The sequence below is a fragment of the Ranitomeya imitator genome, chromosome 1, assembly GCF_032444005.1.
Source record: "Ranitomeya imitator isolate aRanImi1 chromosome 1, aRanImi1.pri, whole genome shotgun sequence".
NCBI classification, from domain to species: Eukaryota; Metazoa; Chordata; class Amphibia; order Anura; family Dendrobatidae; genus Ranitomeya; species Ranitomeya imitator.
Window position 1 is genome coordinate 829580412 of NC_091282.1, and position 22273 is coordinate 829602684.

General features: G+C 48.0%; 46 pseudogenes; all 46 read left to right on the forward strand.

The window, feature by feature from the left end:
- The first annotated feature begins 2680 nt into the window (after positions 1-2680).
- Positions 2681-2799, forward strand: LOC138658563 (5S ribosomal RNA; annotated as a pseudogene).
- Positions 2800-2875: 76 nt separating this feature from the next.
- On the forward strand, positions 2876-2994 carry LOC138658564 (5S ribosomal RNA; annotated as a pseudogene).
- Positions 2995-3855: 861 nt separating this feature from the next.
- Positions 3856-3974, forward strand: LOC138658966 (5S ribosomal RNA; annotated as a pseudogene).
- A 76-nt stretch (positions 3975-4050) lies between these two features.
- Positions 4051-4169, forward strand: LOC138659341 (5S ribosomal RNA; annotated as a pseudogene).
- Positions 4170-4245: 76 nt separating this feature from the next.
- On the forward strand, positions 4246-4364 carry LOC138659854 (5S ribosomal RNA; annotated as a pseudogene).
- Positions 4365-5221: 857 nt separating this feature from the next.
- LOC138659855 (5S ribosomal RNA) lies at positions 5222-5340 on the forward strand (annotated as a pseudogene).
- A 272-nt stretch (positions 5341-5612) lies between these two features.
- On the forward strand, positions 5613-5731 carry LOC138659033 (5S ribosomal RNA; annotated as a pseudogene).
- A 76-nt stretch (positions 5732-5807) lies between these two features.
- On the forward strand, positions 5808-5926 carry LOC138659446 (5S ribosomal RNA; annotated as a pseudogene).
- Positions 5927-7359: 1433 nt separating this feature from the next.
- Positions 7360-7478, forward strand: LOC138659585 (5S ribosomal RNA; annotated as a pseudogene).
- A 518-nt stretch (positions 7479-7996) lies between these two features.
- Positions 7997-8115, forward strand: LOC138658934 (5S ribosomal RNA; annotated as a pseudogene).
- A 76-nt stretch (positions 8116-8191) lies between these two features.
- LOC138658978 (5S ribosomal RNA) lies at positions 8192-8310 on the forward strand (annotated as a pseudogene).
- Positions 8311-8581: 271 nt separating this feature from the next.
- Positions 8582-8700, forward strand: LOC138658565 (5S ribosomal RNA; annotated as a pseudogene).
- Positions 8701-8776: 76 nt separating this feature from the next.
- LOC138658567 (5S ribosomal RNA) lies at positions 8777-8895 on the forward strand (annotated as a pseudogene).
- Positions 8896-9756: 861 nt separating this feature from the next.
- On the forward strand, positions 9757-9875 carry LOC138658751 (5S ribosomal RNA; annotated as a pseudogene).
- A 661-nt stretch (positions 9876-10536) lies between these two features.
- LOC138658568 (5S ribosomal RNA) lies at positions 10537-10655 on the forward strand (annotated as a pseudogene).
- An 861-nt stretch (positions 10656-11516) lies between these two features.
- On the forward strand, positions 11517-11635 carry LOC138658990 (5S ribosomal RNA; annotated as a pseudogene).
- A 76-nt stretch (positions 11636-11711) lies between these two features.
- LOC138659342 (5S ribosomal RNA) lies at positions 11712-11830 on the forward strand (annotated as a pseudogene).
- Positions 11831-12297: 467 nt separating this feature from the next.
- LOC138658935 (5S ribosomal RNA) lies at positions 12298-12416 on the forward strand (annotated as a pseudogene).
- A 271-nt stretch (positions 12417-12687) lies between these two features.
- LOC138659343 (5S ribosomal RNA) lies at positions 12688-12806 on the forward strand (annotated as a pseudogene).
- An 860-nt stretch (positions 12807-13666) lies between these two features.
- Positions 13667-13785, forward strand: LOC138658937 (5S ribosomal RNA; annotated as a pseudogene).
- Positions 13786-13861: 76 nt separating this feature from the next.
- On the forward strand, positions 13862-13980 carry LOC138659171 (5S ribosomal RNA; annotated as a pseudogene).
- A 76-nt stretch (positions 13981-14056) lies between these two features.
- Positions 14057-14175, forward strand: LOC138659447 (5S ribosomal RNA; annotated as a pseudogene).
- A 76-nt stretch (positions 14176-14251) lies between these two features.
- Positions 14252-14370, forward strand: LOC138658705 (5S ribosomal RNA; annotated as a pseudogene).
- A 76-nt stretch (positions 14371-14446) lies between these two features.
- On the forward strand, positions 14447-14565 carry LOC138659856 (5S ribosomal RNA; annotated as a pseudogene).
- A 662-nt stretch (positions 14566-15227) lies between these two features.
- LOC138659344 (5S ribosomal RNA) lies at positions 15228-15346 on the forward strand (annotated as a pseudogene).
- A 271-nt stretch (positions 15347-15617) lies between these two features.
- Positions 15618-15736, forward strand: LOC138658569 (5S ribosomal RNA; annotated as a pseudogene).
- A 76-nt stretch (positions 15737-15812) lies between these two features.
- On the forward strand, positions 15813-15931 carry LOC138659857 (5S ribosomal RNA; annotated as a pseudogene).
- Positions 15932-16203: 272 nt separating this feature from the next.
- On the forward strand, positions 16204-16322 carry LOC138658938 (5S ribosomal RNA; annotated as a pseudogene).
- Positions 16323-16398: 76 nt separating this feature from the next.
- Positions 16399-16517, forward strand: LOC138659140 (5S ribosomal RNA; annotated as a pseudogene).
- Positions 16518-16593: 76 nt separating this feature from the next.
- On the forward strand, positions 16594-16712 carry LOC138658570 (5S ribosomal RNA; annotated as a pseudogene).
- A 76-nt stretch (positions 16713-16788) lies between these two features.
- LOC138659586 (5S ribosomal RNA) lies at positions 16789-16907 on the forward strand (annotated as a pseudogene).
- A 519-nt stretch (positions 16908-17426) lies between these two features.
- Positions 17427-17545, forward strand: LOC138659141 (5S ribosomal RNA; annotated as a pseudogene).
- A 76-nt stretch (positions 17546-17621) lies between these two features.
- On the forward strand, positions 17622-17740 carry LOC138658571 (5S ribosomal RNA; annotated as a pseudogene).
- A 76-nt stretch (positions 17741-17816) lies between these two features.
- LOC138659587 (5S ribosomal RNA) lies at positions 17817-17935 on the forward strand (annotated as a pseudogene).
- Positions 17936-18648: 713 nt separating this feature from the next.
- Positions 18649-18767, forward strand: LOC138659002 (5S ribosomal RNA; annotated as a pseudogene).
- Positions 18768-19038: 271 nt separating this feature from the next.
- LOC138658572 (5S ribosomal RNA) lies at positions 19039-19157 on the forward strand (annotated as a pseudogene).
- A 76-nt stretch (positions 19158-19233) lies between these two features.
- Positions 19234-19352, forward strand: LOC138658573 (5S ribosomal RNA; annotated as a pseudogene).
- Positions 19353-20018: 666 nt separating this feature from the next.
- LOC138659526 (5S ribosomal RNA) lies at positions 20019-20137 on the forward strand (annotated as a pseudogene).
- Positions 20138-20213: 76 nt separating this feature from the next.
- Positions 20214-20332, forward strand: LOC138659013 (5S ribosomal RNA; annotated as a pseudogene).
- Positions 20333-20408: 76 nt separating this feature from the next.
- Positions 20409-20527, forward strand: LOC138659448 (5S ribosomal RNA; annotated as a pseudogene).
- Positions 20528-20603: 76 nt separating this feature from the next.
- LOC138658574 (5S ribosomal RNA) lies at positions 20604-20722 on the forward strand (annotated as a pseudogene).
- A 76-nt stretch (positions 20723-20798) lies between these two features.
- Positions 20799-20917, forward strand: LOC138659588 (5S ribosomal RNA; annotated as a pseudogene).
- A 518-nt stretch (positions 20918-21435) lies between these two features.
- LOC138658939 (5S ribosomal RNA) lies at positions 21436-21554 on the forward strand (annotated as a pseudogene).
- A 76-nt stretch (positions 21555-21630) lies between these two features.
- On the forward strand, positions 21631-21749 carry LOC138659142 (5S ribosomal RNA; annotated as a pseudogene).
- A 76-nt stretch (positions 21750-21825) lies between these two features.
- On the forward strand, positions 21826-21944 carry LOC138658575 (5S ribosomal RNA; annotated as a pseudogene).
- Positions 21945-22020: 76 nt separating this feature from the next.
- On the forward strand, positions 22021-22139 carry LOC138659589 (5S ribosomal RNA; annotated as a pseudogene).
- Positions 22140-22273: the final 134 nt, after the last annotated feature.

A 22273-nucleotide genomic window follows, 5' to 3' on the forward strand; every position in this document is an offset into this window, starting at 1 on the left:
TTTTTTCCGCTTGAAAAGACCCGCACTGGTGCTAACTATCTGTCAACGGTCACTCTAAGCTGAATGTGCCTGCCCTCGTCAGATCGCAAATGCAAAGCAGCTTGAGGCTGGGCAAGTACCAGCATGGGAGACTGGCTGGGAATCCCTGGTACCGTTGACGTGCTTTTTGTTTTTATCAAAGCTTACCCTTACGATTTTTTTCCGCTTGAAAAGACCCGCACTGGTGCTAACTATCTGTCAACGGTCACTCTAAGCTGAATGTGCCTGCCCTCGTCAGATCGCAATTGCAAAGCAGCTTGAGGCTGGGCAAGTACCAGCATGGGAGACTGGCTGGGAATCCCTGGTACCGTTGACGTGCTTTTTGTTTTTATCAAAGCTTACCCTTACGATTTTTTTCCGCTTGAAAAGACCCGCACTGGTGCTAATGATCTGTCAACGGTCACTCTAAGCTGAAGACCCAAATTTGTGCTACAGACCTATCTGTCAATTACTTCTTTATGCTGAATGGGCCTGCCCTCGTCAGATCGCAAATGCTGAGCTACTTGAGGCTGGGCAAGTACCAGCATGGGAGACTGGCTGGGAATTCCTGGTACCGTTGACATGCTTTTTAGTTTTCATCAAAGCTTTGTATTACGATTCTCTTCCTCTTGAAAAAACTTGCGGAGTTGCTAACAATCCATCAATGGCCGCACTAAGCTCAATGTTCCTGCCTTCGTCAGATCACAAATGCAAAGTAGCTTGAGGCTGGGCAAGTATCAGCTTGGTAGACTGGCAGGGAATCCCTGGCACGGTTCCCACATTGTTTTGTTTTTATCAAAGCTTACACTTACGATTTTTTCCGCTTGAAAAGACCCGCACAGGTGCTAACTGTCTGTCAATGGCCACTCTAAGCTGAATGTGCCTGCCCTCGTCAGATCGCAAATGCAAAGCAGCTTGAGGCTGGGCAAGTACCAGCATGGGAGACTGGCTGGGAATCCCTGGTGCCATTGACGTTTCTTTTTTTTTCATCAAAGCTTACCCTTACGATTCTATTCCTCTTGAAAAGGCCCGCAGAGTTGCTCACTATCTGTCAATGGCCACTCTAAGCTGAATGTGCCTGCTCTCGTCAGATCGCAAATGCTAAGCAGCTTGAGGCTGGGCAAGTACCAGCATGGGAGACTGGCTGGGAATCCCTGGTACCGCTGACGTGCTTTTTGTTTTTATCAAAGCTTACCCTTACGATTTTTTTCCGCTTGAAAAGACCCGCACTGGTGCTAACTATCTGTCAACGGTCACTCTAAGCTGAATGTGCCTGCCCTCGTCAGATCGCAAATGCAAAGCAGCTTGAGGCTGGGCAAGTACCAGCATGGGAGACTGGCTGGGAATCCCTGGTACCGTTGACGTGCTTTTTGTTTTTATCAAAGCTTACCCTTACGATTTTTTTCCGCTTGAAAAGACCCGCACTGGTGCTAACTATCTGTCAACGGTCACTCTAAGCTGAATGTGCCTGCCCTCGTCAGATCGCAATTGCAAAGCAGCTTGAGGCTGGGCAAGTACCAGCATGGGAGACTGGCTGGGAATCCCTGGTACCGTTGACGTGCTTTTTGTTTTTATCAAAGCTTACCCTTACGATTTTTTTCCGCTTGAAAAGACCCGCACTGGTGCTAACGATCTGTCAACGGTCACTCTAAGCTGAAGACCCAAATTTGTGCTACAGACCTATCTGTCAATTACTTCTTTATGCTGAATGGGCCTGTCCTCGTCAGATCGCAAATGCTGAGCTACTTGAGGCTGGGCAAGTACCAGCATGGGAGACTGGCTGGGAATTCCTGGTACCGTTGACATGCTTTTTAGTTTTCATCAAAGCTTTGTATTACGATTCTCTTCCTCTTGAAAAAACTTGCGGAGTTGCTAACAATCCATCAATGGCCGCACTAAGCTCAATGTTCCTGCCTTCGTCAGATCACAAATGCAAAGTAGCTTGAGGCTGGGCAAGTATCAGCTTGGTAGACTGGCAGGGAATCCCTGGCACGGTTCCCACATTGTTTTGTTTTTATCAAAGCTTACACTTACGATTTTTTCCGCTTGAAAAGACCCGCACAGGTGCTAACTGTCTGTCAATGGCCACTCTAAGCTGAATGTGCCTGCCCTCGTCAGATCGCAAATGCAAAGCAGCTTGAGGCTGGGCAAGTACCAGCATGGGAGACTGGCTGGGAATCCCTGGTGCCATTGACGTTTCTTTTTTTTTCATCAAAGCTTACCCTTACGATTCTATTCCTCTTGAAAAGGCCCACAGAGTTGCTCACTATCTGTCAATGGCCACTCTAAGCTGAATGTGCCTGCTCTCGTCAGATCGCAAATGCTAAGCAGCTTGAGGCTGGGCAAGTACCAGCATGGGAGACTGGCTGGGAATCCCTGGTACCGTTGACGTGCTTTTTGTTTTTATCAAAGCTTACCCTTACGATTTTTTTCCGCTTGAAAAGACCCGCACTGGTGCTAACTATCTGTCAACGGTCACTCTAAGCTGAATGTGCCTGCCCTCTTCAGATCGCAAATGCTTAGCAGCTTGAGGCTGGGCAAGTACCAGCATGGGAGACTGGCTGGGAATCCCTGGTACCGCTGACGTGCTTTTTGTTTTTATCAAAGCTTACACTTACGATTTTTTTCCGCTTGAAAAGACCCGCACTGGTGCTAACGATCTGTCAACGGTCACTCTAAGCTGAATGTGCCTGCCCTCGTCAGATCGCAAATGCAAAGCAGCTTGAGGCTGGGCAAGTACCAGCATGGGAGACTGGCTGGGAATCCCTGGTACCGTTGACGTGCTTTTTGTTTTTATCAAAGCTTACCCTTACGATTTTTTTCCGCTTGAAAAGACCCGCACTGGTGCTAACTATCTGTCAACGGTCACTCTAAGCTGAATGTGCCTGCCCTCGTCAGATCGCAAATGCAAAGCAGCTTGAGGCTGGGCAAGTACCAGCATGGGAGACTGGCTGGGAATCCCTGGTACCGTTGACGTGCTTTTTGTTTTTATCAAAGCTTACCCTTACGATTTTTTTCCGCTTGAAAAGACCCGCACTGGTGCGAACTATCTGTCAACGGTCACTCTAAGCTGAATGTGCCTGCCCTCGTCAGATCGCAAATGCAAAGCAGCTTGAGGCTGGGCAAGTACCAGCATGGGAGACTGGCTGGGAATCCCTGGTACCGTTAACGTGCTTTTTGTTTTTATCAAAGCTTACCCTTACGATTTTTTGCCGCTTGAAAAGACCCAAATTTGTGCTACAGACCTATCTGTCAATTACTTCTTTATTCTGAATGGGCCTGCCCTCGTCAGATCGCAAATGCTGAGCTACTTGAGGCTGGGCAAGTACCAGCATGGGAGACTGGCTGGGAATTCCTGGTACCGTTGACATGCTTTTTAGTTTTCATCAAAGCTTTGTATTACGATTCTCTTCCTCTTGAAAAAACTTGCGGAGTTGCTAACAATCCATCAATGGCCGCACTAAGCTCAATGTTCCTGCCTTCGTCAGATCACAAATGCAAAGTAGCTTGAGGCTGGGCAAGTATCAGCTTGGTAGACTGGCAGGGAATCCCTGGCACGGTTCCCACATTGTTTTGTTTTTATCAAAGCTTACACTTACGATTTTTTCCGCTTGAAAAGACCCGCACAGGTGCTAACTGTCTGTCAATGGCCACTCTAAGCTGAATGTGCCTGCCCTCGTCAGATCGCAAATGCAAAGCAGCTTGAGGCTGGGCAAGTACCAGCATGGGAGACTGGCTGGGAATCCCTGGTGCCATTGACGTTTCTTTTTTTTTCATCAAAGCTTACCCTTACGATTCTATTCCTCTTGAAAAGGCCCGCAGAGTTGCTCACTATCTGTCAATGGCCACTCTAAGCTGAATGTGCCTGCTCTCGTCAGATCGCAAATGCTAAGCAGCTTGAGGCTGGGCAAGTACCAGCATGGGAGACTGGCTGGGAATCCCTGGTACCGTTGACGTGCTTTTTGTTTTTATCAAAGCTTACCCTTACGATTTTTTTCCGCTTGAAAAGACCCGCACTGGTGCTAACGATCTGTCAATGGTCACTCTAAGCTGAATGTGCCTGCCCTCGTCAGATCGCAAATGCAAAGCAGCTTGAGGCTGGGCAAGTACCAGCATGGGAGACTGGCTGGGAATCCCTGGTACCGTTGACGTGCTTTTTGTTTTTATCAAAGCTTACCCTTACGATTTTTTTCCGCTTGAAAAGACCCGCACTGGTGCTAACTATCTGTCAACGGTCACTCTAAGCTGAATGTGCCTGCCCTCGTCAGATCGCAAATGCAAAGCAGCTTGAGGCTGGGCAAGTACCAGCATGGGAGACTGGCTGGGAATCCCTGGTACCGTTGACATGCTTTTTAGTTTTCATCAAAGCTTTGTATTACGATTCTCTTCCTCTTGAAAAAACTTGCGGAGTTGCTAACAATCCATCAATGGCCGCACTAAGCTCAATGTTCCTGCCTTCGTCAGATCACAAATGCAAAGTAGCTTGAGGCTGGGCAAGTATCAGCTTGGTAGACTGGCAGGGAATCCCTGGCACGGTTCCCACATTGTTTTGTTTTTATCAAAGCTTACACTTACGATTTTTTCCGCTTGAAAAGACCCGCACAGGTGCTAACTGTCTGTCAATGGCCACTCTAAGCTGAATGTGCCTGCCCTCGTCAGATCGCAAATGCAAAGCAGCTTGAGGCTGGGCAAGTACCAGCATGGGAGACTGGCTGGGAATCCCTGGTGCCATTGACGTTTCTTTTTTTTTCATCAAAGCTTACCCTTACGATTCTATTCCTCTTGAAAAGGCCCGCAGAGTTGCTCACTATCTGTCAATGGCCACTCTAAGCTGAATGTGCCTGCTCTCATCAGATCGCAAATGCTAAGCAGCTTGAGGCTGGGCAAGTACCAGCATGGGACACTGGCTGGGAATCCCTGGTACCGCTGACGTGCTTTTTGTTTTTATCAAAGCTTACCCTTACGATTTTTTTCCGCTTGAAAAGACCCGCACTGGTGCTAACGATCTGTCAATGGTCACTCTAAGCTGAATGTGCCTTCCCTCGTCAGATCGCAAATGCAAAGCAGCTTGAGGCTGGGCAAGTACCAGCATGGGAGACTGGCTGGGAATCCCTGGTACCGTTGACGTGCTTTTTGTTTTTATCAAAGCTTACCCTTACGATTTTTTTCCGCTTGAAAAGACCCGCACTGGTGCTAACTATCTGTCAACGGTCACTCTAAGCTGAATGTGCCTGCCCTCGTCAGATCGCAAATGCAAAGCAGCTTGAGGCTGGGCAAGTACCAGCATGGGAGACTGGCTGGGAATCCCTGGTACCGTTGACATGCTTTTTAGTTTTCATCAAAGCTTTGTATTACGATTCTCTTCCTCTTGAAAAAACTTGCGGAGTTGCTAACAATCCATCAATGGCCGCACTAAGCTCAATGTTCCTGCCTTCGTCAGATCACAAATGCAAAGTAGCTTGAGGCTGGGCAAGTATCAGCTTGGTAGACTGGCAGGGAATCCCTGGCACGGTTCCCACATTGTTTTGTTTTTATCAAAGCTTACACTTACGATTTTTTCCGCTTGAAAAGACCCGCACAGGTGCTAACTGTCTGTCAATGGCCACTCTAAGCTGAATGTGCCTGCCCTCGTCAGATCGCAAATGCTAAGCAGCTTGAGGCTGGGCAAGTACCAGCATGGGAGACTGGCTGGGAATCCCTGGTACCGTTGACGTGCTTTTTGTTTTTATCAAAGCTTACCCTTACGATTTTTTTCCGCTTGAAAAGACCCGCACTGGTGCTAACTATCTGTCAACGGTCACTCTAAGCTGAATGTGCCTGCCCTCTTCAGATCGCAAATGCAAAGCAGCTTGAGGCTGGGCAAGTACCAGCATGGGAGACTGGCTGGGAATCCCTGGTACCGTTGACGTGCTTTTTGTTTTTATCAAAGCTTACCCTTACGATTTTTTTCCGCTTGAAAAGACCCGCACTGGTGCTAACTATCTGTCAACGGTCACTCTAAGCTGAATGTGCCTTCCCTCGTCAGATCGCAAATGCAAAGCAGCTTGAGGCTGGGCAAGTACCAGCATGGGAGACTGGCTGGGAATCCCTGGAACCGTTAACGTGCTTTTTGTTTTTATCAAAGCTTACCCTTACGATTTTTTTCCGCTTGAAAAGACCCGCACTGGTGCTAACTATCTGTCAACGGTCACTCTAAGCTGAATGTGCCTGCCCTCGTCAGATCGCAAATGCAAAGCAGCTTGAGGCTGGGCAAGTACCAGCATGGGAGACTGGCTGGGAATCCCTGGTACCGTTAACGTGCTTTTTGTTTTTATCAAAGCTTACCCTTACGATTTTTTGCCGCTTGAAAAGACCCAAATTTGTGCTACAGACCTATCTGTCAATTACTTCTTTATGCTGAATGTGCCTGCCCTCGTCAGATCGCAAATGCTGAGCTACTTGAGGCTGGGCAAGTACCAGCATGGGAGACTGGCTGGGAATTCCTGGTACCGTTGACATGCTTTTTAGTTTTCATCAAAGCTTTGTATTACGATTCTCTTCCTCTTGAAAAAACTTGCGGAGTTGCTAACAATCCATCAATGGCCGCACTAAGCTCAATGTTCCTGCCTTCGTCAGATCACAAATGCAAAGTAGCTGGAGGCTGGGCAAGTATCAGCTTGGTAGACTGTCAGGGAATCCCTGGCACGGTTCCCACATTGTTTTGTTTTTATCAAAGCTTACACTTACGATTTTTTCCGCTTGAAAAGACCCGCACAGGTGCTAACTGTCTGTTAATGGCCACTCTAAGCTGAATGTGCCTGCCCTCGTCAGATCGCAAATGCAAAGCAGCTTGAGGCTGGGCAAGTACCAGCATGGGAGACTGGCTGGGAATCCCTGGTGCCATTGACGTTTCTTTTTTTTTCATCAAAGCTTACCCTTACGATTCTATTCCTCTTGAAAAGGCCCGCAGAGTTGCTCACTATCTGTCAATGGCCACTCTAAGCTGAATGTGCCTGCTCTCGTCAGATCGCAAATGCTAAGCAGCTTGAGGCTGGGCAAGGACTGGCTGGGAATCCCTGGTACCGTTGACGTGCTTTTTGTTTTTATCAAAGCTTACCCTTACGATTTTTTTCCGCTTGAAAAGACCCGCACTGGTGCTAACTATCTGTCAACGGTCACTCTAAGCTGAATGTGCCTGCCCTCTTCAGATCGCAAATGCAAAGCAGCTTGAGGCTGGGCAAGTACCAGCATGGGAAACTGGCTGGGAATCCCTGGTACCGTTGACGTGCTTTTTGTTTTTATCAAAGCTTACCCTTACGATTTTTTTCCGCTTGAAAAGACCCGCACTGGTGCTAACTATCTGTCAACGGTCACTCTAAGCTGAATGTGCCTGCCCTCGTCAGATCGCAATTGCAAAGCAGCTTGAGGCTGGGCAAGTACCAGCATGGGAGACTGGCTGGGAATCCCTGGTACCGTTGACGTGCTTTTTGTTTTTATCAAAGCTTACCCTTACGATTTTTTTCCGCTTGAAAAGACCCGCACTGGTGCTAACGATCTGTCAACGGTCACTCTAAGCTGAAGACCCAAATTTGTGCTACAGACCTATCTGTCAATTACTTCTTTATGCTGAATGGGCCTGCCCTCGTCAGATCGCAAATGCTGAGCTACTTGAGGCTGGGCAAGTACCAGCATGGGAGACTGGCTGGGAATTCCTGGTACCGTTGACATGCTTTTTAGTTTTCATCAAAGCTTTGTATTACGATTCTCTTCCTCTTGAAAAAACTTGCGGAGTTGCTAACAATCCATCAATGGCCGCACTAAGCTCAATGTTCCTGCCTTCGTCAGATCACAAATGCAAAGTAGCTTGAAGCTGGGCAAGTATCAGCTTGGTAGACTGGCAGGGAATACCTGGCACGGTTCCCACATTGTTTTGTTTTTATCAAAGCTTACACTTACGATTTTTTCCGCTTGAAAAGACCCGCACAGGTGCTAACTGTCTGTCAATGGCCACTCTAAGCTGAATGTGCCTGCCCTCGTCAGATCGCAAATGCAAAGCAGCTTGAGGCTGGGCAAGTACCAGCATGGGAGACTGGCTGGGAATCCCTGGTGCCATTGACGTTTCTTTTTTTTTCATCAAAGCTTACCCTTACGATTCTATTCCTCTTGAAAAGGCCCGCAGAGTTGCTCACTATCTGTCAATGGCCACTCTAAGCTGAATGTGCCTGCTCTCGTCAGATCGCAAATGCTAAGCAGCTTGAGGCTGGGCAAGTACCAGCATGGGAGACTGGCTGGGAATCCCTGGTACCGTTGACGTGCTTTTTGTTTTTATCAAAGCTTACCCTTACGATTTTTTTCCGCTTGAAAAGACCCGCACTGGTGCTAACTATCTGTCAACGGTCACTCTAAGCTGAATGTGCCTGCCCTCTTCAGATCGCAAATGCTTAGCAGCTTGAGGCTGGGCAAGTACCAGCATGGGAGACTGGCTGGGAATCCCTGGTACCGTTGACGTGCTTTTTGTTTTTATTAAAGCTTACCCTTACGATTTTTTTCCGCTTGAAAAGACCCGCACTGGTGCTAACTATCTGTCAACGGTCACTCTAAGCTGAATGTGCCTGCCCTCGTCAGATCGCAAATGCAAAGCAGCTTGAGGCTGGGCAAGTACCAGCATGGGAGACTGGCTGGGAATCCCTGGTACCGTTGACGTGCTTTTTGTTTTTATCAAAGCTTACCCTTACGATTTTTTTCCGCTTGAAAAGACCCGCACTGGTGCTAACTATCTGTCAACGGTCACTCTAAGCTGAATGTGCCTGCCCTCGTCAGATCGCAAATGCAAAGCAGCTTGAGGCTGGGCAAGTACCAGCATGGGAGACTGGCTGGGAATCCCTGGTACCGTTGACGTGCTTTTTGTTTTTATCAAAGCTTACCCTTACGATTTTTTTCCGCTTGAAAAGACCCGCACTGGTGCTAACTATCTGTCAACGGTCACTCTAAGCTGAATGTGCCTGCCATCGTCAGATCGCAAATGCAAAGCAGCTTGAGGCTGGGCAAGTACCAGCATGGGAGACTGGCTGGGAATCCCTGGTACCGTTAACGTGCTTTTTGTTTTTATCAAAGCTTACCCTTACGATTTTTTGCCGCTTGAAAAGACCCAAATTTGTGCTACAGACCTATCTGTCAATTACTTCTTTATGCTGAATGGGCCTGCCCTCGTCAGATCGCAAATGCTGAGCTACTTGAGGCTGGGCAAGTACCAGCATGGGAGACTGGCTGGGAATTCCTGGTACCGTTGACATGCTTTTTAGTTTTCATCAAAGCTTTGTATTACGATTCTCTTCCTCTTGAAAAAACTTGCGGAGTTGCTAACAATCCATCAATGGCCGCACTAAGCTCAATGTTCCTGCCTTCGTCAGATCACAAATGCAAAGTAGCTTGAGGCTGGGCAAGTATCAGCTTGGTAGACTGGCAGGGAATCCCTGGCACGGTTCCCACATTGTTTTGTTTTTATCAAAGCTTACACTTACGATTTTTTCCGCTTGAAAAGACCCGCACAGGTGCTAACTGTCTGTTAATGGCCACTCTAAGCTGAATGTGCCTGCCCTCGTCAGATCGCAAATGCAAAGCAGCTTGAGGCTGGGCAAGTACCAGCATGGGAGACTGGCTGGGAATCCCTGGTGCCATTGACGTTTCTTTTTTTTTCATCAAAGCTTACCCTTACGATTCTATTCCTCTTGAAAAGGCCCGCAGAGTTGCTCACTATCTGTCAATGGCCACTCTAAGCTGAATGTGCCTGCTCTCGTCAGATTGCAAATGCTAAGCAGCTTGAGGCTGGGCAAGTACCAGCATGGGAGACTGGCTGGGAATCCCTGGTACCGTTGACGTGCTTTTTGTTTTTATCAAAGCTTACCCTTACGATTTTTTTCCGCTTGAAAAGACCCGCACTGGTGCTAACTATCTGTCAACGGTCACTCTAAGCTGAATGTGCCTGCCCTCTTCAGATCGCAAATGCAAAGCAGCTTGAGGCTGGGCAAGTACCAGCATGGGAGACTGGCTGGGAATCCCTGGAACCGTTGACGTGCTTTTTGTTTTTATCAAAGCTTACCCTTACGATTTTTTTCCGCTTGAAAAGACCCGCACTGGTGCTAACTATCTGTCAACGGTCACTCTAAGCTGAATGTGCCTGCCCTCTTCAGATCGCAAATGCTTAGCAGCTTGAGGCTGGGCAAGTACCAGCATGGGAGACTGGCTGGGAATCCCTGGTACCGCTGACGTGCTTTTTGTTTTTATCAAAGCTTACCCTTACGATTTTTTTCCGCTTGAAAAGACCCGCACTGGTGCTAACGATCTGTCAACGGTCACTCTAAGCTGAATGTGCCTGCCCTCGTCAGATCGCAAATGCAAAGCAGCTTGAGGCTGGGCAAATACCAGCATGGGAGACTGGCTGGGAATCCCTGGTACCGTTGACGTGCTTTTTGTTTTAATCAAAGCTTACCCTTACGATTTTTTTCCGCTTGAAAAGACCCGCACTGGTGCTAACTATCTGTCAACGGTCACTCTAAGCTGAATGTGCCTGCCCTCGTCAGATCGCAAATGCAAAGCAGCTTGAGGCTGGGCAAGTACCAGCATGGGAGACTGGCTGGGAATCCCTGGTACCGTTGACGTGCTTTTTGTTTTTATCAAAGCTTACCCTTACGATTTTTTTCCGCTTGAAAAGACCCGCACTGGTGCTAACTATCTGTCAACGGTCACTCTAAGCTGAATGTGCCTGCCCTCGTCAGATCGCAAATGCAAAGCAGCTTGAGGCTGGGCAAGTACCAGCATGGGAGACTGGCTGGGAATCCCTGGTACCGTTAACGTGCTTTTTGTTTTTATCAAAGCTTACCCTTACGATTTTTTGCCGCTTGAAAAGACCCAAATTTGTGCTACAGACCTATCTGTCAATTACTTCTTTATTCTGAATGGGCCTGCCCTCGTCAAATCGCAAATGCTGAGCTACTTGAGGCTGGGCAAGTACCAGCATGGGAGACTGGCTGGGAATTCCTGGTACCGTTGACATGCTTTTTAGTTTTCATCAAAGCTTTGTATTACGATTCTCTTCCTCTTGAAAAAACTTGCGGAGTTGCTAACAATCCATCAATGGCCGCACTAAGCTCAATGTTCCTGCCTTCGTCAGATCACAAATGCAAAGTAGCTTGAGGCTGGGCAAGTATCAGCTTGGTAGACTGGCAGGGAATCCCTGGCACGGTTCCCACATTGTTTTGTTTTTATCAAAGCTTACACTTACGATTTTTTCCGCTTGAAAAGACCCGCACAGGTGCTAACTGTCTGTCAATGGCCACTCTAAGCTGAATGTGCCTGCCCTCGTCAGATCGCAAATTTAAAGCAGCTTGAGGCTGGGCAAGTACCAGCATGGGAGACTGGCTGGGAATCCCTGGTGCCATTGACGTTTCTTTTTTTTTCATCAAAGCTTACCCTTACGATTCTATTCCTCTTGAAAAGGCCCGCAGAGTTGCTCACTATCTGTCAATGGCCACTCTAAGCTGAATGTGCCTGCTCTCGTCAGATCGCAAATGCTAAGCAGCTTGAGGCTGGGCAAGTACCAGCATGGGAGACTGGCTGGGAATCCCTGGTACCGTTGACGTGCTTTTTGTTTTTATCAAAGCTTACCCTTACGATTTTTTTCCGCTTGAAAAGACCCGCACTGGTGCTAACGATCTGTCAATGGTCACTCTAAGCTGAATGTGCCTGCCCTCGTCAGATCGCAAATGCAAAGCAGCTTGAGGCTGGGCAAGTACCAGCATGGGAGACTGGCTGGGAATCCCTGGTACCGTTGACGTGCTTTTTGTTTTTATCAAAGCTTACCCTTACGATTTTTTTCCGCTTGAAAAGACCCGCACTGGTGCTAACTATCTGTCAACGGTCACTCTAAGCTGAATGTGCCTGCCCTCGTCAGATCGCAAATGCAAAGCAGCTTGAGGCTGGGCAAATACCAGCATGGGAGACTGGCTGGGAATCCCTGGTACCGTTGACATGCTTTTTAGTTTTCATCAAAGCTTTGTATTACGATTCTCTTCCTCTTGAAAAAACTTGCGGAGTTGCTAACAATCCATCAATGGCCGCACTGAGCTCAATGTTCCTGCCTTCGTCAGATCACAAATGCAAAGTAGCTTGAGGCTGGGCAAGTATCAGCTTGGTAGACTGGCAGGGAATCCCTGGCACGGTTCCCACATTGTTTTGTTTTTATCAAAGCTTACACTTACGATTTTTTCCGCTTGAAAAGACCCGCACAGGTGCTAACTGTCTGTCAATGGCCACTCTAAGCTGAATGTGCCTGCCCTCGTCAGATCGCAAATGCAAAGCAGCTTGAGGCTGGGCAAGTACCAGCATGGGAGACTGGCTGGGAATCCCTGGTGCCATTGACGTTTCTTTTTTTTTCATCAAAGCTTACCCTTACGATTCTATTCCTCTTGAAAAGGCCCGCAGAGTTGCTCACTATCTGTCAATGGCCACTCTAAGCTGAATGTGCCAGCTCTCGTCAGATCGCAAATGCTAAGCAGCTTGAGGCTGGGCAAGTACCAGCATGGGACACTGGCTGGGAATCCCTGGTACCGCTGACGTGCTTTTTGTTTTTATCAAAGCTTACCCTTACGATTTTTTTCCGCTTGAAAAGACCCGCACTGGTGCTAACGATCTGTCAATGGTCACTCTAAGCTGAATGTGCCTGCCCTCGTCAGATCGCAAATGCAAAGCAGCTTGAGGCTGGGCAAGTACCAGCATGGGAGACTGGCTGGGAATCCCTGGTACCGTTGACGTGCTTTTTGTTTTTATCAAAGCTTACCCTTACGATTTTTTTCCGCTTGAAAAGACCCGCACTGGTGCTAACTATCTGTCAACGGTCACTCTAAGCTGAATGTGCCTGCCCTCGTCAGATCGCAAATGCAAAGCAGCTTGAGGCTGGGCAAGTACAGCATGGGAGACTGGCTGGGAATCCCTGGTACCGTTGACGTGCTTTTTGTTTTTATCAAAGCTTACCCTTACGATTTTTTTCCGCTTGAAAAGACCCGCACTGGTGCTAACTATCTGTCAACGGTCACTCTAAGCTGAATGTGCCTGCCCTCGTCAGATCGCTAATGCAAAGCAGCTTGAGGCTGGGCAAGTACCAGCATGGGAGACTGGCTGGGAATCCCTGGTACCGTTAACGTGCTTTTTGTTTTTATCAAAGCTTACCCTTACGATTTTTTGCCGCTTGAAAAGACCCAAATTTGTGCTACAGACCTATCTGTCAATTACTTCTTTATTCTGAATGGGCCTGCCCTCGTCAGATCGCAAATGCTGAGCTACTTGAGGCTGGGCAAGTACCAGCATGGGAGACTGGCTGGGAATTCCTGGTACCGTTGACATGCTTTTTAGTTTTCATCAAAGCTTTGTATTACGATTCTCTTCCTCTTGAAAAAACTTGCGGAGTTGCTAACAATCCATCAATGGCCGCACTAAGCTCAATGTTCCTGCCTTCGTCAGATCACAAATGCAAAGTAGCTTGAGGCTGGGCAAGTATCAGCTTGGTAGACTGGCAGGGAATCCCTGGCACGGTTCCCACATTGTTTTGTTTTTATCAAAGCTTACACTTACGATTTTTTCCGCTTGAAAAGACCCGCACAGGTGCTAACTGTCTGTCAATGGCCACTCTAAGCTGAATGTGCCTGCCCTCGTCAGATCGCAAATGCAAAGCAGCTTGAGGCTGGGCAAGTACCAGCATGGGAGACTGGCTGGGAATCCCTGGTGCCATTGACGTTTCTTTTTTTTTCATCAAAGCTTACCCTTACGATTCTATTCCTCTTGAAAAGGCCCGCAGAGTTGCTCACTATCTGTCAATGGCCACTCTAAGCTGAATGTGCCTGCTCTCGTCAGATCGCAAATGCTAAGCAGCTTGAGGCTGGGCAAGTACCGGCATGGGAGACTGTCTGGGAATCCCTGGTACCGTTGACGTGCTTTTTGTTTTTATCAAAGCTTACCCTTACGATTTTTTTCCGCTTGAAAAGACCCGCACTGGTGCTAATTATCTGTCAACGGTCACTCTAAGCTGAATGTGCCTGCCCTCTTCAGATCGCAAATGCAAAGCAGCTTGAGGCTGGGCAAGTACCAGCATGGGAGACTGGCTGGGAATCCCTGGTACCGTTGACGTGCTTTTTGTTTTTATCAAAGCTTACCCTTACGATTTTTTTCCGCTTGAAAAGACCCGCACTGGTGCTAACTATCTGTCAACGGTCACTCTAAGCTGAATGTTCCTGCCCTCGTCAGATCGCAAATGCAAAGCAGCTTGAGGCTGGGCAAGTACCAGCATGGGAGACTGGCTGGGAATCCCTGGTACCGTTGACGTGCTTTTTGTTTTTATCAAAGCTTACCCTTACGATTTTTTTCCGCTTGAAAAGACCCGCACTGGTGCTAACTATCTGTCAACGGTCACTCTAAGCTGAATGTGCCTGCCCTCGTCAGATCGCAAATGCAAAGCAGCTTGAGGCTGGGCAAGTACCAGCATGGGAGACTGGCTGGGAATCCCTGGTACCGTTGACATGCTTTTTAGTTTTCATCAAAGCTTTGTATTACGATTCTCTTCCTCTTGAAAAAACTTGCGGAGTTGCTAACAATCCATCAATGGCCGCACTAAGCTCAATGTTCCTGCCTTCGTCAGATCACAAATGCAAAGTAGCTTGAGGCTGGGCAAGTATCAGCTTAGTAGACTGGCAGGGAATCCCTGGCACGGTTCCCACATTGTTTTGTTTTTATCAAAGCTTACACTTACGATTTTTTCCGCTTGAAAAGACCCGCACAGGTGCTAACTGTCTGTCAATGGCCACTCTAAGCTGAATGTGCCTCCCATCGTCAGATCGCAAATGCAAAGCAGCTTGAGGCTGGGCAAGTACCAGCATGGGAGACTGGCTGGGAATCCCTGGTGCCATTGACGTTTCTTTTTTTTTCATCAAAGCTTACCCTTACGATTCTATTCCTCTTGAAAAGGCCCGCAGAGTTGCTCACTATCTGTCAATGGCCACTCTAAGCTGAATGTTCCTGCTCTCGTCAGATCGCAAATGCTAAGCAGCTTGAGGCTGGGCAAGTACCAGCATGGGAGACTGGCTGGGAATCCCTGGTACCGCTAACGTGCTTTTTGTTTTTATCAAAGCTTACCCTTACGATTTTTTTCCGCTTGAAAAGACCCGCACTGGTGCTAACGATCTGTCAATGGTCACTCTAAGCTGAATGTGCCTGCCCTCGTCAGATCGCAAATGCAAAGCAGCTTGAGGCTGGGCAAGTACCAGCATGGGAGACTGGCTGGGAATCCCTGGTACCGTTGACGTGCTTCTTGTTTTTATCAAAGCTTACCATTACGATTTTTTTCCGCTTGAAAAGACCCGCACTGGTGCTAACTATCTGTCAACGGTCACTCTAAGCTGAATGTGCCTGCCCTCGTCAGATCGCAATTGCAAAGCAGCTTGAGGCTGGGCAAGTCCCAGCATGGGAGACTGGCTGGGAATCCCTGGTACCGTTGACGTGCTTTTTGTTTTTATCAAAGCTTACCCTTACGATTTTTTTCCGCTTGAAAAGACCCGCACTGGTGCTAACTATCTGTCAACGGTCACTCTAAGCTGAATGTGCCTGCCCTCGTCAGATCGCAAATGCAAAGCAGCTTGAGGCTGGGCAAGTACCAGCATGGGAGACTGGCTGGGAATCCCTGGTACCGTTGACGTGCTTTTTGTTTTTATCAAAGCTTACCCTTACGATTTTTTTCCGCTTGAAAAGACCCGCACTGGTGCTAACTATCTGTCAACGGTCACTCTAAGCTGAATGTGCCTGCCCTCGTCAGATCGCAAATGCAAAGCAGCTTGAGGCTGGGCAAGTACCAGCATGGGAGACTGGCTGGGAATCCCTGGTACCGTTGACATGCTTTTTAGTTTTCATCAAAGCTTTGTATTACGATTCTCTTCCTCTTGAAAAAACTTGCGGAGTTGCTAACAATCCATCAATGGCCGCACTAAGCTCAATGTTCCTGCCTTCGTCAGATCACAAATGTAAAGTAGCTTGAGGCTGGGCAAGTATCAGCTTGGTAGACTGGCAGGGAATCCCTGGCACGGTTCCCACATTGTTTTGTTTTTATCAAAGCTTACACTTACGATTTTTTCCGCTTGAAAAGACCCGCACAGGTGCTAACTGTCTGTCAATGGCCACTCTAAGCTGAATGTGCCTGCCCTCGTCAGATCGCAAATGCAAAGCAGCTTGAGGCTGGGCAAGTACCAGCATGGGAGACTGGCTGGGAATCCCTGGTGCCATTGACGTTTCTTTTTTTTTCATCAAAGCTTACCCTTACGATTCTATTCCTCTTGAAAAGGCCCGCAGAGTTGCTCACTATCTGTCAATGGCCACTCTAAGCTGAATGTGCCTGCTCTCGTCAGATCGCAAATGCTAAGCAGCTTGAGGCTGGGCAAGTACCAGCATGGGAGACTGGCTGGGAATCCCTGGTACCGCTGACGTGCTTTTTGTTTTTATCAAAGCTTACCCTTACGATTTTTTTCCGCTTGAAAAGACCCGCACTGGTGCTAACTATCTGTCAACGGTCACTCTAAGCTGAATGTGCCTGCCCTCGTCAGATCGCAAATGCAAAGCAGCTTGAGGCTGGGCAAGTACCAGCATGGGAGACTGGCTGGGAATCCCTGGTACCGTTGACGTGCTTTTTGTTTTTATCAAAGCTTACCCTTACGATTTTTTTCCGCTTGAAAAGACCCGCACTGGTGCTAACTATCTGTCAACGGTCACTCTAAGCTGAATGTGCCTGCCCTCGTCAGATCGCAATTGCAAAGCAGCTTGAGGCTGGGCAAGTACCAGCATGGGAGACTGGCTGGGAATCCCTGGTACCGTTGACGTGCTTTTTGTTTTTATCAAAGCTTACCCTTACGATTTTTTTCCGCTTGAAAAGACCCGCACTGGTGCTAACGATCTGTCAACGGTCACTCTAAGCTGAAGACCCAAATTTGTGCTACAGACCTATCTGTCAATTACTTCTTTATGCTGAATGGGCCTGTCCTCGTCAGATCGCAAATGCTGAGCTACTTGAGGCTGGGCAAGTACCAGCATGGGAGACTGGCTGGGAATTCCTGGTACCGTTGACATGCTTTTTAGTTTTCATCAAAGCTTTGTATTACGATTCTCTTCCTCTTGAAAAAACTTGCGGAGTTGCTAACAATCCATCAATGGCCGCACTAAGCTCAATGTTCCTGCCTTCGTCAGATCACAAATGCAAAGTAGCTTGAGGCTGGGCAAGTATCAGCTTGGTAGACTGGCAGGGAATCCCTGGCACGGTTCCCACATTGTTTTGTTTTCATCAAAGCTTACCCTTACGATTCTATTCCTCTTGAAAAGGCCCGCAGAGTTGCTCACTATCTGTCAATGGCCACTCTAAGCTGAATGTGCCTGCTCTCGTCAGATCGCAAATGCTAAGCAGCTTGAGGCTGGGCAAGTACCAGCATGGGAGACTGGCTGGGAATCCCTGGTACCGCTGACGTGCTTTTTGTTTTTATCAAAGCTTACCCTTACGATTTTTTTCCGCTTGAAAAGACCCGCACTGGTGCTAACTATCTGTCAACGGTCACTCTAAGCTGAATGTGCCTGCCCTCGTCAGATCGCAAATGCAAAGCAGCTTGAGGCTGGGCAAGTACCAGCATGGGAGACTGGCTGGGAATCCCTGGTACCGTTGACGTGCTTTTTGTTTTTATCAAAGCTTACCCTTACGATTTTTTTCCGCTTGAAAAGACCCGCACTGGTGCTAACTATCTGTCAACGGTCACTCTAAGCTGAATGTGCCTGCCCTCGTCAGATCGCAATTGCAAAGCAGCTTGAGGCTGGGCAAGTACCAGCATGGGAGACTGGCTGGGAATCCCTGGTACCGTTGACGTGCTTTTTGTTTTTATCAAAGCTTACCCTTACGATTTTTTTCCGCTTGAAAAGACCCGCACTGGTGCTAACGATCTGTCAACGGTCACTCTAAGCTGAAGACCCAAATTTGTGCTACAGACCTATCTGTCAATTACTTCTTTATGCTGAATGGGCCTGTCCTCGTCAGATCGCAAATGCTGAGCTACTTGAGGCTGGGCAAGTACCAGCATGGGAGACTGGCTGGGAATTCCTGGTACCGTTGACATGCTTTTTAGTTTTCATCAAAGCTTTGTATTACGATTCTCTTCCTCTTGAAAAAACTTGCGGAGTTGCTAACAATCCATCAATGGCCGCACTAAGCTCAATGTTCCTGCCTTCGTCAGATCACAAATGCAAAGTAGCTTGAGGCTGGGCAAGTATCAGCTTGGTAGACTGGCAGGGAATCCCTGGCACGGTTCCCACATTGTTTTGTTTTTATCAAAGCTTACACTTACGATTTTTTCCGCTTGAAAAGACCCGCACAGGTGCTAACTGTCTGTCAATGGCCACTCTAAGCTGAATGTGCCTGCCCTCGTCAGATCGCAAATGCAAAGCAGCTTGAGGCTGGGCAAGTACCAGCATGGGAGACTGGCTGGGAATCCTTGGTGCCATTGACGTTTCTTTTTTTTTCATCAAAGCTTACCCTTACGATTCTATTCCTCTTGAAAAGGCCCGCAGAGTTGCTCACTATCTGTCAATGGCCACTCTAAGCTGAATGTGCCTGCTCTCGTCAGATCGCAAATGCTAAGCAGCTTGAGGCTGGGCAAGTACCAGCATGGGAGACTGGCTGGGAATCCCTGGTACCGTTGACGTGCTTTTTGTTTTTATCAAAGCTTACCCTTACGATTTTTTTCCGCTTGAAAAGACCCGCACTGGTGCTAACTATCTGTCAACGGTCACTCTAAGCTGAATGTGCCTGCCCTCTTCAGATCGCAAATGCTTAGCAGCTTGAGGCTGGGCAAGTACCAGCATGGGAGACTGGCTGGGAATCCCTGGTACCGCTGACGTGCTTTTTGTTTTTATCAAAGCTTACACTTACGATTTTTTTCCGCTTGAAAAGACCCGCACTGGTGCTAACGATCTGTCAACGGTCACTCTAAGCTGAATGTGCCTGCCCTCGTCAGATCGCAAATGCAAAGCAGCTTGAGGCTGGGCAAGTACCAGCATGGGAGACTGGCTGGGAATCCCTGGTACCGTTGACGTGCTTTTTGTTTTTATCAAAGCTTACCCTTACGATTTTTTTCCGCTTGAAAAGACCCGCACTGGTGCTAACTATCTGTCAACGGTCACTCTAAGCTGAATGTGCCTGCCCTCGTCAGATCGCAAATGCAAAGCAGCTTGAGGCTGGGCAAGTACCAGCATGGGAGACTGGCTGGGAATCCCTGGTACCGTTGACGTGCTTTTTGTTTTTATCAAAGCTTACCCTTACGATTTTTTTCCGCTTGAAAAGACCCGCACTGGTGCTAACTATCGGTCAACGGTCACTCTAAGCTGAATGTGCCTGCCCTCGTCAGATCGCAAATGCAAAGCAGCTTGAGGCTGGGCAAGTACCAGCATGGGAGACTGGCTGGGAATCCCTGGTACCGTTAACGTGCTTTTTGTTTTTATCAAAGCTTACCCTTACGATTTTTTGCCGCTTGAAAAGACCCAAATTTGTGCTACAGACCTATCTGTCAATTACTTCTTTATGCTGAATGGGCCTGCCCTCGTCAGATCGCAAATGCTGAGCTACTTGAGGCTGGGCAAGTACCAGCATGGGAGACTGGCTGGGAATTCCTGGTACCGTTGACATGCTTTTTAGTTTTCATCAAAGCTTTGTATTACGATTCTCTTCCTCTTGAAAAAACTTGCGGAGTTGCTAACAATCCATCAATGGCCGCACTAAGCTCAATGTTCCTGCCTTCGTCAGATCACAAATGCAAAGTAGCTTGAGGCTGGGCAAGTATCAGCTTGGTAGACTGGCAGGGAATCCCTGGCACGGTTCCCACATTGTTTTGTTTTTATCAAAGCTTACACTTACGATTTTTTCCGCTTGAAAAGACCCGCACAGGTGCTAACTGTCTGTCAATGGCCACTCTAAGCTGAATGTGCCTGCCCTCGTCAGATCGCAAATGCAAAGCAGCTTGAGGCTGGGCAAGTACCAGCATGGGAGACTGGCTGGGAGTTCCTGGTGCCATTGACGTTTCTTTTTTTTTCATCAAAGCTTACCCTTACGATTCTATTCCTCTTGAAAAGGCCCGCAGAGTTGCTCACTATCTGTCAATGGCCACTCTAAGCTGAATGTGCCTGCTCTCGTCAGATCGCAAATGCTAAGCAGCTTGAGGCTGGGCAAGTACCAGCATGGGAGACTGGCTGGGAATCCCTGGTACCGTTGACGTGCTTTTTGTTTTTATCAAAGCTTACCCTTACGATTTTTTTCCGCTTGAAAAGACCCGCACTGGTGCTAACTATCTGTCAACGGTCACTCTAAGCTGAATGTGCCTGCCCTCTTCAGATCGCAAATGCAAAGCAGCTTGAGGCTGGGCAAGTACCAGCATGGGAGACTGGCTGGGAATCCCTGGTACCGTTGACGTGCTTTTTGTTTTTATCAAAGCTTACCCTTACGATTTTTTTCCGCTTGAAAAGACCCGCACTGGTGCTAACTATCTGTCAACGGTCACTCTAAGCTGAATGTGCCTGCCCTCGTCAGATCGCAAATGCAAAGCAGCTTGAGGCTGGGCAAGTACCAGCATGGGAGACTGGCTGGGAATCCCTGGTACCGTTGACGTGCTTTTTGTTTTTATCAAAGCTTACCCTTACGATTTTTTTCCGCTTGAAAAGACCCGCACTGGTGCTAACTATCTGTCAACGGTCACTCTAAGCTGAATGTGCCTGCCCTCGTCAGATCGCAATTGCAAAGCAGCTTGAGGCTGGGCAAGTACCAGCATGGGAGACTGGCTGGGAATCCCTGGTACCGTTGACGTGCTTTTTGTTTTTATCAAAGCTTACCCTTACGATTTTTTTCCGCTTGAAAAGACCCGCACTGGTGCTAATGATCTGTCAACGGTCACTCTAAGCTGAAGACCCAAATTTGTGCTACAGACCTATCTGTCAATTACTTCTTTATGCTGAATGGGCCTGCCCTCGTCAGATCGCAAATGCTGAGCTACTTGAGGCTGGGCAAGTACCAGCATGGGAGACTGGCTGGGAATTCCTGGTACCGTTGACATGCTTTTTAGTTTTCATCAAAGCTTTGTATTACGATTCTCTTCCTCTTGAAAAAACTTGCGGAGTTGCTAACAATCCATCAATGGCCGCACTAAGCTCAATGTTCCTGCCTTCGTCAGATCACAAATGCAAAGTAGCTTGAGGCTGGGCAAGTATCAGCTTGGTAGACTGGCAGGGAATCCCTGGCACGGTTCCCACATTGTTTTGTTTTTATCAAAGCTTACACTTACGATTTTTTCCGCTTGAAAAGACCCGCACAGGTGCTAACTGTCTGTCAATGGCCACTCTAAGCTGAATGTGCCTGCCCTCGTCAGATCGCAAATGCAAAGCAGCTTGAGGCTGGGCAAGTACCAGCATGGGAGACTGGCTGGGAATCCCTGGTGCCATTGACGTTTCTTTTTTTTTCATCAAAGCTTACCCTTACGATTCTATTCCTCTTGAAAAGGCCCGCAGAGTTGCTCACTATCTGTCAATGGCCACTCTAAGCTGAATGTGCCTGCTCTCGTCAGATCGCAAATGCTAAGCAGCTTGAGGCTGGGCAAGTACCAGCATGGGAGACTGGCTGGGAATCCCTGGTACCGCTGACGTGCTTTTTGTTTTTATCAAAGCTTACCCTTACGATTTTTTTCCGCTTGAAAAGACCCGCACTGGTGCTAACTATCTGTCAACGGTCACTCTAAGCTGAATGTGCCTGCCCTCGTCAGATCGCAAATGCAAAGCAGCTTGAGGCTGGGCAAGTACCAGCATGGGAGACTGGCTGGGAATCCCTGGTACCGTTGACGTGCTTTTTGTTTTTATCAAAGCTTACCCTTACGATTTTTTTCCGCTTGAAAAGACCCGCACTGGTGCTAACTATCTGTCAACGGTCACTCTAAGCTGAATGTGCCTGCCCTCGTCAGATCGCAATTGCAAAGCAGCTTGAGGCTGGGCAAGTACCAGCATGGGAGACTGGCTGGGAATCCCTGGTACCGTTGACGTGCTTTTTGTTTTTATCAAAGCTTACCCTTACGATTTTTTTCCGCTTGAAAAGACCCGCACTGGTGCTAACGATCTGTCAACGGTCACTCTAAGCTGAAGACCCAAATTTGTGCTACAGACCTATCTGTCAATT